Here is a 9,414-nt window from a genome sequence, read left to right on the forward strand (position 1 = left end):
GTATAAGGGAAGAAGCCTTCAAGGTGACTCCAGCCCCAGCCTCTTTCTGCCTCCAGTGACGTGGGAGGGTCTACGCACAAACTGCCCTGCAGAGCCCAGGTGTCCCTTAGAGAGAGAGGAATAATACATGAGAGTTGTTTTGTTTCATTCAGTTGGAGGTGATTTGTTGTACAGCAATGGATAACCAGAGCAGGACGGGGCTAGGAAAGTCTGCTGAAGAGGCGTGGATGTAAAAGCGCGGCCAGTGGGAGCCATGGAAGGTGTTTGAGCTATAACATGATCAAAGGAGTGCTTTAGGAAGATTAATCGGAAGGCCTCCGCCAGGTACTGGCGGAGGAAGGAGAAATGGACAGGAGACACCTGTTAAAGAGGTGAAGGTGGACTCCTTTGTCTGTTTTCTCCTGCTTGCATGGCCTATAATCTGTCCCCCGGAGATGGTGACTTGGCCCCGGGCAGCGGAGCCCCGCTTACTACAGAGAAGGGCGGGTTCGCCTTGCCCAAGAACAGACGTCGTCGAGGAGAGGAGAACAGCGAGATGGCGGGGCTCGAGGAGACACTGCGGGAGGTCCCCAGGCCTATCTGTTCCTCTCTCCAGCCTCTCTGGCTCTGGGGGCGTGGGCGTTAGTGTCCCGAGTGAGCTTAGGGTCTGAAGGTAAGCCTGGGGGAAGTCGTAAGTGTGTAATTTACCGCGTGAATCACCTGGTAGAGCATTAACATAAAATTTATAGCCCCGGGTGGCAATTAGTGTAATTAAACAGCCTGAGATGCTTTGGAGTTGGAGGCACCTCTGTTCACTTTTGAGACAGAGCAAATAGGCAACCTGGCAGATAAGCTGGGGTTGGGGGGGGGGGAGACCCGGAGGGGTCAAAGGCCTTGGCAGGTGATTCACCGGTAATTTGCAGAACAGTCACAGGATGTCTGTGGGCCCTTTTCAGAAATGTAGATTTCCTGCTGGGGGCAGGGTGAGCTCTGAGGTCTTGGACCGTCCTCTCAAAAGCTTCAGCGATTGGTAGAAATCAATCGCAGGCATTGGCTAGCCCAGGGTGCAATACTTTTTTTTGCAGTGCTCACCTGGGGACAGGTCTTCCAAATGCAGATGCAGAGGCCCTGCCCCAGATCTGCTGCATAAGAGCAGCTGAGAGGTGGGCCTGGGGGCTGGGTTTTAGTGGGCGCGCAAGTTGTACTTACCCCCTGTGAAGTATGAGACATCCTCCTTTTCCTGGAGGAAAGTTCAACTTGGTTTTCTTCTTCTTTTTTTTCTCTCTCTCTTTTTTTTAATGTTTATTTTTGACAGAGAGAGAGAGGGAGGGAGACAGAGCATGAGCAGGGGAGAGGCAGAGAGAGAGGGAGACACAGAATCTGAAACAGGCTCCAAGCCCTGAGCTGGCAGCACAGAGCCCGATGCGGGGCTCAAACTCACGGACTGCGAGACCGTGACCTGAGCCGAAGTCGGACGCTCAACCGACTGAGCCACCCAGGCGCCCCTCGTCTTGGTTTTCTCTCCGACTTTGCGCATGAAGAGTTGTTGCGTTGTTTTTTTTTTTTTTTTAAGTAATTACAATAGTAACACATGTTTACTGTAACCATTTAGGAAAATCTGGTCTGCTTTTAATAAGCAATTAAAAAGGGAAGATTCACAGAATGATTCGTGTGCCAGTGCTCACCAGGGCGGTTTCTCCTTCCCAGTGCACATCTCTGGATAGAACAGCTAGGTTCGCTAAACGGAGAGAGAGGGAAAAACACCCCCAGCGTTGCCGAAGCAGCCTTGCACAGGGCGGCTACCATTCATGAGAATTCAGCCTGAAGCTTTTTCAAAGCTCCCAGGACTTGCGGGGCTGGGGTAGCCAGGGTGAACGGGTGGAAAGAGCCTGCTCAGAATGTTTTGCGTTACAGCCAGAAGCTCAGCACATCCAGCCAACTCAACAACGGTTTAGGCAATTGCCTGGACACCGGTGATGCAGCATTTAACAGCCCTTGTGATTCGGTCCCTTCCGGAGTCCGGTGGGGGCCAGATGACAGTTGGCCCGTGGAAGGATGCAAAACCAAATGCATTCGCCTTTCCAGGAAAATCTTACCCTTAAGACGGGTCTTGTTTTTGGGGCGCCTGGGTGGCTCCGTCGGTTGGTTAAATGTCCCAACTCTTGATGTTGGCTCAGGTCATGATCTCGCAGTGCGTGAAATCGAGTCCCACAGTGGGCCCTGCGCGGAGTGTGGGTTCTCTCTCTCTCTCTCTCTCTCCCTCCCTCTGCCCTGCTCGCACTCTCTCCCTAAAAAAAAAAAAAAAAAAAGGGGGTCTTCTTTTGACCTTGGACAGAAGACAACTCCGGAAATGCTGGTACACATATCTGAGGATCTCACACGCTTGGTACAGCAGAGATCTACAAACTGTGGCCGATGGGCTCAACTGGGACGGCCACCTATTTGAACTGGCACGCGGCCGTGCTCGCTCCTTCCTTTCTTTACCTGTTGCCTCTGGCTGCTGTTGTGCTCTGACAGGGAGTGGAGTTGTGGCAACAGAATCGGAAATAGTCTCTGGTCCTTTGCAGACAGCCTGTCAACTCTGTGGTAGAGGGCCGCAAGGGAGTCCAGATAAGGAGGTCTCCTGGGTATCCATGTGGCCGGGGGACAGCCGCAAACCTTAGCTCCTGCCGGCCCTCTGGGATTCAGGGAGAGGAGGGACCTCCATCTGCCCGGGCACTCTGGGGTCTTGCTTCCGGGGGGGGCCTTTCCCTGGCTTGTCGAGGTCCGATGACGGCTCCATCAAAGGTCACACCCCTTCTCTGCCCTGTGCCCTTCCATTCAGGCCCCCCAACAAGCCCTGGATGCGGATTTAAACCCTGCTTGGCTCTTTAGCGGATCTGCAGATAACTCTCGAAGGACAGGGGCCTGTGGAGCCAGGGTCGATAGAGATCAGACAGAAGTCGTTTGGGAGGCCGAAGGCAGGGCCGTAACCATGTTGACAAGACTCCCATGTCGGTGATTGGCCGGATTCTTCCTTCTCCCTTCTCACCAGGGTTCCTCCCTGTCAGGGGTTGTGATTACAGGTAGTGGGGACCCTGAATCCCCAGATACACTGGATGGATTCACGCTCCAAGGTGGCTTTGCTATTATCCTACAGTCATTCTCTGGCCAGACTAGAATCTCCAGTCCTTGGTGCGCTGTGCCTTCTGGGAGGCCGATGACGCTTTGTGAAGGCCGCCAGCTCCCGTGGGGACGAGTGAATGACCCCAGAGCTGAGCTTCCGACAGCTTCCCAAGCTCACGACTCAAAGGGTTCTGACCGAGGACGTGGAGAGGGGAAGGGAGCCTGGCAGACCACGGGCACAGGTTTAAATCCCACCTCTGCCCTTGGAACCCAGCTACCCCGGGGCCAGGAGAACGCCCCATTCCTCTTCAGACCTCGGTTTTCTCATCTGTAAAACAACCTAATAGAACGGTTGAGGGGACTGCGTTAAATGCCATCGGCTGCCAGTCCCATTGTCGGTACCCAGTAAAGGTGTCCTTCCTTTTGTGCACTCCTCCTCTGTCCTGAAACCTTACATGGCTCCCTGCTGCCCACCCGATCAAAGCTGGGGGAGAGACGCAGCCCGTGAAGAATGGGCAGGGAAGACAGTGGGTGCACAGACCTGTGCATATTCACGGGTGTGGGGTGTTGGAGAATCATCTAGAAGGCATGTGGCCAGCAAGGGGAAGGGGTAGGAGTTCTGGCCAGGCCAAGTCAGCAGGGGCGTCCAAAGGAGTTTGGATCTGATGAAAAAAAGAAAAAACTTGGGGAGCCGGGGTGGCTCAGTCGGTTGTGTCCCACTTCGGCTCAGGTCACGATCTCGCGGTTCGCGAGTTCGAGCCCCGCGTCGGGCCCGCTGCTACCAGCGCAGAGCTCACTTTGGATTCACTGCCCCCGCCCCCCCGCCCCCCCGCCCCTCCCCTGCTCACGCTCTCTCTCAAAAATGAACGAACGTTTATTTAAAAGAAAAGAAAAAGGAAAAGAAAAATCAAATGCGGAGGCTTTCAGCAGAGGAGTGATTCAATCTTGCACCGGGTTAAGATGGTGCCTCTGGCTGTTGCAAGGGGAATCCTGGCACATGCTTCCGGAAAGCACCCAGTGGGTGCCTTTGTCTGTGCGACCTTCCTCCATGCCTGAGTTTTCAGAGAGTTGAGGTCTGAGAGGGCTGGGAAGCGAGAGAGAAAAGCCTGTTCGTATTGAGAGCCCCCAAGGCCAAGTGGAGAGGCCTGGATCCTTGCCTGGGCTGCATGAAAGCCCTGTTATTTTCCAGAAAAGAAAGGCGGCGGGCACAGGCGCCCTGGTCTTGCCTTCGTCCCTCTGGCTGCTTCCTGCCGTCAGGGCTGCTTCACCCCAAGGAAGCGAAGCCCGCAGTGTAGGCGGCGGCTAGAAAGGTACTGCGCCCTCTGCTTTCTCTGGAGGTGGCCAGACTTCACCTTGAACTGTGGCCCTGCCGCTTCCCAGCTGGGAAGCTTCTCCGAGCCACCGAGTCTTGATTTTCTCATCCGCAGAATGGGAATAACAACAGTGCTGACTTTACAGCACGGGTCTGAGCCCCGAGAGAGGGACGGCATATACCACAGTCCCTCGATAACGGGCACACGCTGCTATCGTTAGCTGCGAGATGAGTGGCTCCTATTTTTAAAATTTTTTTTGAGGAATTTGAAAAATAAAGTAAAAAGAGGATGATAGTTCTGGGGAATTCCAACACCTAGAATGCAATGACTTTTTTTTTTTTAATTTTTTTTTAATTTAAAAAAAATTAAATTAAAACATTTAATTTTTTTAATTTTTTAATTTTTTTAATTTTTTTAATTTTTTAAAATTTAAAGAAAAATGATTTTATTTTTTGAGAGAGAGAGAGAGAGAGAGAGAGCGCGAGTGGGTAGGAGCAGAGAGAGAGAGAGAATCCCAAGGAGGCTCCACACTGTCAGCACAGAGTCGGGCGTAAGGCTCAAACTCACGAACCGCGAGATCACGACCTGAGCCGGGATCAAGAGTCGGATGCTTCACTGACGGAGCCACCCAGACGCACCCCCCACCCCCACCGCCAAAGAAGTTTTAGTATCTCTAAATCTAAGTTTAAAATCTATACATCTAAATCTCTATCCATTTAGGATATTTATATCCTAAATAATTGTGGGTAAACTCTCAGGACCTTTGCAAATCTGGGCAGTGACAGAACCTCAGACTGGACACGCCGGTAAGACTGAACTTGAATTCCTGGATCCCCAGCCTCCTCGCTGTGTGACTTTGGGCCTTTCACAGCACTCCGAGCCTGTCTCTTCCTCTTGAAGACGGCACTGCTTTTTTTCCGCACAGTGACAATGGCTATCAAGAAGGAACGTCACTGAAAATGAGCTTTAAGTAGTCGCAGCGTTCAGTGCACCTTGTTCTAATTCTTTGAGAAGCGGTCATTCACGCGTCGCAGGTGACATGGCCGGGGGACACGCTGTGTGTTTTAAACACGAGGTCCCCGCAGGCTGAGGGTCCGGCGTGAGCCCCACCTGACAACCCTGTGGGTTTCAGGCACGTGCTCCCTTCCTGGTGGTCTCTCTTTGACACCTAATCCTCCTTAAGAACCGGGCTATCTTTCCAGAAAGGGAAAGGCCCTTTGTTGTGAGTCACCGAGCTGCCCCGGGATGTCGGCATTGTCCCCCCTCCCGGAGCCAGCGGACCTGGGAGAGGAACCCCTCCCGAGCACCCCGCCCGAGAGGATGTATCAGCCTGGGTGCCCAGGCCTGCCCCGGCGGAGGCGGGAGGGGGAGGATGTGGGGGGCAGGGGGGGGCTCCTCTCTGCAGTCCATCCCCTGGGGCCATTGGCAGGCCAGCTCATTTTGGGGGAAGCCCTTCCTTCCGGTCTCCCCGTGCCGTGTTCACACCTCTTACCCCAACAACCAAGGCAGGTTTTGAAAATGAGGTTGTGTCGCTCAGCTTTCAACCTTCCAGTGGCTTCAGTGGATCCTGGAATAAAACTCAGGCGCCCCGCATGGCCCTCACAGCACCAGGGCCCGGGGTGCGGGACTCCGGAAGCTTCGACCGCCCCGCCTTCCGCATATTCTTTGCACCTTTGTCTGGTTCTCAAGGGGTGGAGGGAGGAAATTGAAGGGACGGCGATTTTGTCCCCCAGAGGACAATTTGGCGATATCCAGTCTTCACAATTTTCGGGGGGGGGGTGCTGCTTACTGAGGTCTCGTGAATAAAGGCCAGGGCGGCCTCTGTGACAGTCAACGGGTCCAAAGTGTCAATAATGTCAAGGTTGAGAAACTGGTGTAGGCTTTCACCTCCTCCAGAAGCCTTTCCCGAATCCCTGGACCTGAGCAGACATGCCCCTTGGGGGGCACGACATCCTGATCTTGTCCGTGGAAGCCTCCATCACCCCGTGTGGTCTCTGGACTCCAGGTGAAGAACCCGCGTGTCAACCTACGTCTTTGTCGTTCTTCCCCTCTAGCTCGTGAGTCTCCAGAGGTCAGGGACCGTGTCTTGTCCACAGCTGTGCCTCCAAGGTCTAGAGTGGAGCCTGACACGCTGTGGGCACCCAGTAATTACCTGTTGAATGTATGAATGCAAGAATGAATGAGTGAACGGGCAGTGAGCTCAAGAAAACTGGTCTGTCGCCTCCGTTGCCCTCATCAGGCTGTCACTGGGAGTGCCATTAGCCTTGCTCTTGGTTCCGGTCCCTGGGTTCAAGTTGGCTTAGGAAGTTGTCCCTGTAGCTTGGTCTTTGTGAAAGGACACGGGCTCGTGTGGATAGAAGTGTGCCGAGATCCCTGTGGAAGAAAGGACGCACCCTCTTGACCTAAGGTATTATTATTCTCATGTGTCACCCTGATAATATCTGCTGTCCCAGCCAAGCCAGGGAGAAGCCCTGGGTCAAGCCTTTGTGCTGTGAATAGTGGAGCTAAACAGTCTCCTGGATCTTGATCTCTCATCTATGACTTTATTTTGGAAAACTGCGCTGGCTCCTAGCTCCACCCTTTCCCCCCCAGTCCATGCTAATGCCTTCAACAAAGATCCCGGGAAGGGGAAATAGGATTGAGTTATTCCTACCACCCGCCGCCGCCCCACCCCAAATATCCCCACCCCGGAGTGGGTGGAGGGACTAGCGGGTCCCACCCCCCATTCAATCTCACTATCAGCTCCCCACATGCCCTTGAGAATCACCAAGTAGGGTTTAAAACAATGAGAGTTCGAAGAGGAAAAAAACAACAACAACAATAGATTGGGGCTGTTCCCCGACTGTCACCGTCACCGTCACCGTCGTCGTTGACGCTGGGGACTGGGGACGTCTTTGTGATGTGGGGCTATTCAGTGCCCTGTAGGGTGGAGAGCGGGACACCTTCACTTCACAGCAGCAAACACTAGCATTTCGAGCTGGATTGGGGAAGGGCGTTGCTCAGGATTTTTATCTGTGTCAATTTGGGGAGGGTGAAACCTTGGGCTAGTAACATGGGTCCTGAAGCCTCCCCGCAAGTGCTTCATAAGCCAGCTGAGTGGCCTTGGGCAAGTCGACAGACCCCTCCGAGTGGTAGGGTCCTGATGGATAAATGACTTCTCCGTTGACTGACCCACTCACTTGCATGGGTCTGCCATCTAAAATCTGTCCTTGCGTATCTATTAGGTAAATGGGCCACCTGATGATTGAATTCTCGGGACCACTTTATAAAGTTATGTCCCTGACCCCATCTATTCCCCAGTCCTTATGCATACACACCCCCCACTCCTGGCTTTCCTACTGTTCCTCTAATACACTGGACCCACTCCCACCTCAGGGCCTTTGCACGTGCTATTCCCTTTGCCTGAAACACTTTTCACCAGGTATCTTCACAGTTTGCTCTCTCGCCTCTCACCTTGGATCTTCTCCCAAACATCATCTTATGCCTTTCTGGATCATTCTGTCAACCTTCCCCCCCCCCCCCAACCCACACACACAATCCCCCCTCCCTTTTTTGGTTTTTCTGAACTTGCTGTGCGATTTTCTTCCCTATCGTGCTTGTGATTGATCATCCTGCACAAAAGTGAGGGTAGGATCTGTGTCTGTGTTTATTCACTGATCTGTCTCCAGTGCCTAGCTCAAAGTTAGTGCTCAAAAACAAATATATAAGTGCCAGGATGAATGAATAAAAACAATCGTTACAATCCCTTGTTTTCCAGAAACTGAGGCTCAGAGGGGTTAAAGGACGGGTTACACCCAGTAACAGGCAGAGCCAAGGTCGAGCCCTGTGCTGCCCGCCCCATGAGCTACATGGCCCTTTTGAGGTAACGACCCCTCTACCTGGCCACGAAGAAAGGCGGGGTTGCCACACATAATTACACACGGAATGAACTAATCATGAGTTTATAAGAGCTGCTTATAAGAGTTCAGGTGCGTGTGCCCCCAGAGATTTCACCAGGGAGCTGATTCAAATATTTAGGGTCTGTCTGAAGATCTCTTTATCTTTTTTTTAACAATTAAAGGAAGGGGCACGGGGTGGCTCAGTCGGTTAAGCGTCCGACCTCGGCTCAGGTCAAGATCTCTCGGTTCCCGAGTTCGAGCCCCGCGTCGGGCTCTGTGCCGACGGCTCGGAGCCTGGATCCTGCTTCGGATTCTGTGTCTCCCTCTCTCTCCTCTCTCTCTGTCCCTCCCCCACTGACACTCTGTCTTCCAAAAATAAGTAAACGTTAAAGATTTAAAATAATAATAATAAAAAAAACCCATCTCCGCCGTGGGATGTCTGTGTCTAGGGTCATTTGGGATTCAGGTTTCAACAGAAGTCCGAGCGAATGAAGGGAAAAGCATCACCGCCCGCGAATGTTCATCCTCATTGTTTCAAACCCAGCCAGCCACGGCATTCTGCTTTTTAAATAGACTTTCTGAAAAAAACCAACGATATCCGCCGGCCCCCCGCGCCCTCGCTAACTCCTCCAAAACAAAACTGCCGTAAATAGGACTTGGGAAGTAATCGCTCCCTTGCGCGGCCTCAAATGTGTACGGAGTACATTTCAACAACAGCACGGACACAATGGCCGGTTCCTGGGGGGAGTGCGTGTGTGCGTGTGTGTGTGTGTGCGTGTGCGTGTGTGCACTGGAGGAGCTGGGGGCGGTGGCTGGAGGTCTTGCACTGGACAAACGAGGGCCACCTGCCTCGTTTCTTGAAAGCTTGCATGCCCGTGGGGGTGACACTTTGGATTCCGGCGTATGAGGCAGGAGGCTCCAAGGCCCCGACAGCCATCGTAGCATCGTAATAGCTGACGAGCTGACTCCACCTGCCCGCTGTGGGTGCCACGCGCACTGGGCCTGATGGTCCTTGGAAGACACCTGCGTGGCATGCTCTGGAGCTTGGGGGTGCCCTTAGCCTGGCCCCTTACAGTAATGACAGTGAACCTTCACAGTGAACTCCCCTTTGCTGGGTCTTGTTGCTGGTACTTTGTGCC

Source organism: Herpailurus yagouaroundi, unplaced genomic scaffold, assembly GCF_014898765.1.
Source record: "Herpailurus yagouaroundi ecotype Mexico unplaced genomic scaffold, PumYag 191, whole genome shotgun sequence".
Taxonomy (NCBI): domain Eukaryota; kingdom Metazoa; phylum Chordata; class Mammalia; order Carnivora; family Felidae; genus Herpailurus; species Herpailurus yagouaroundi.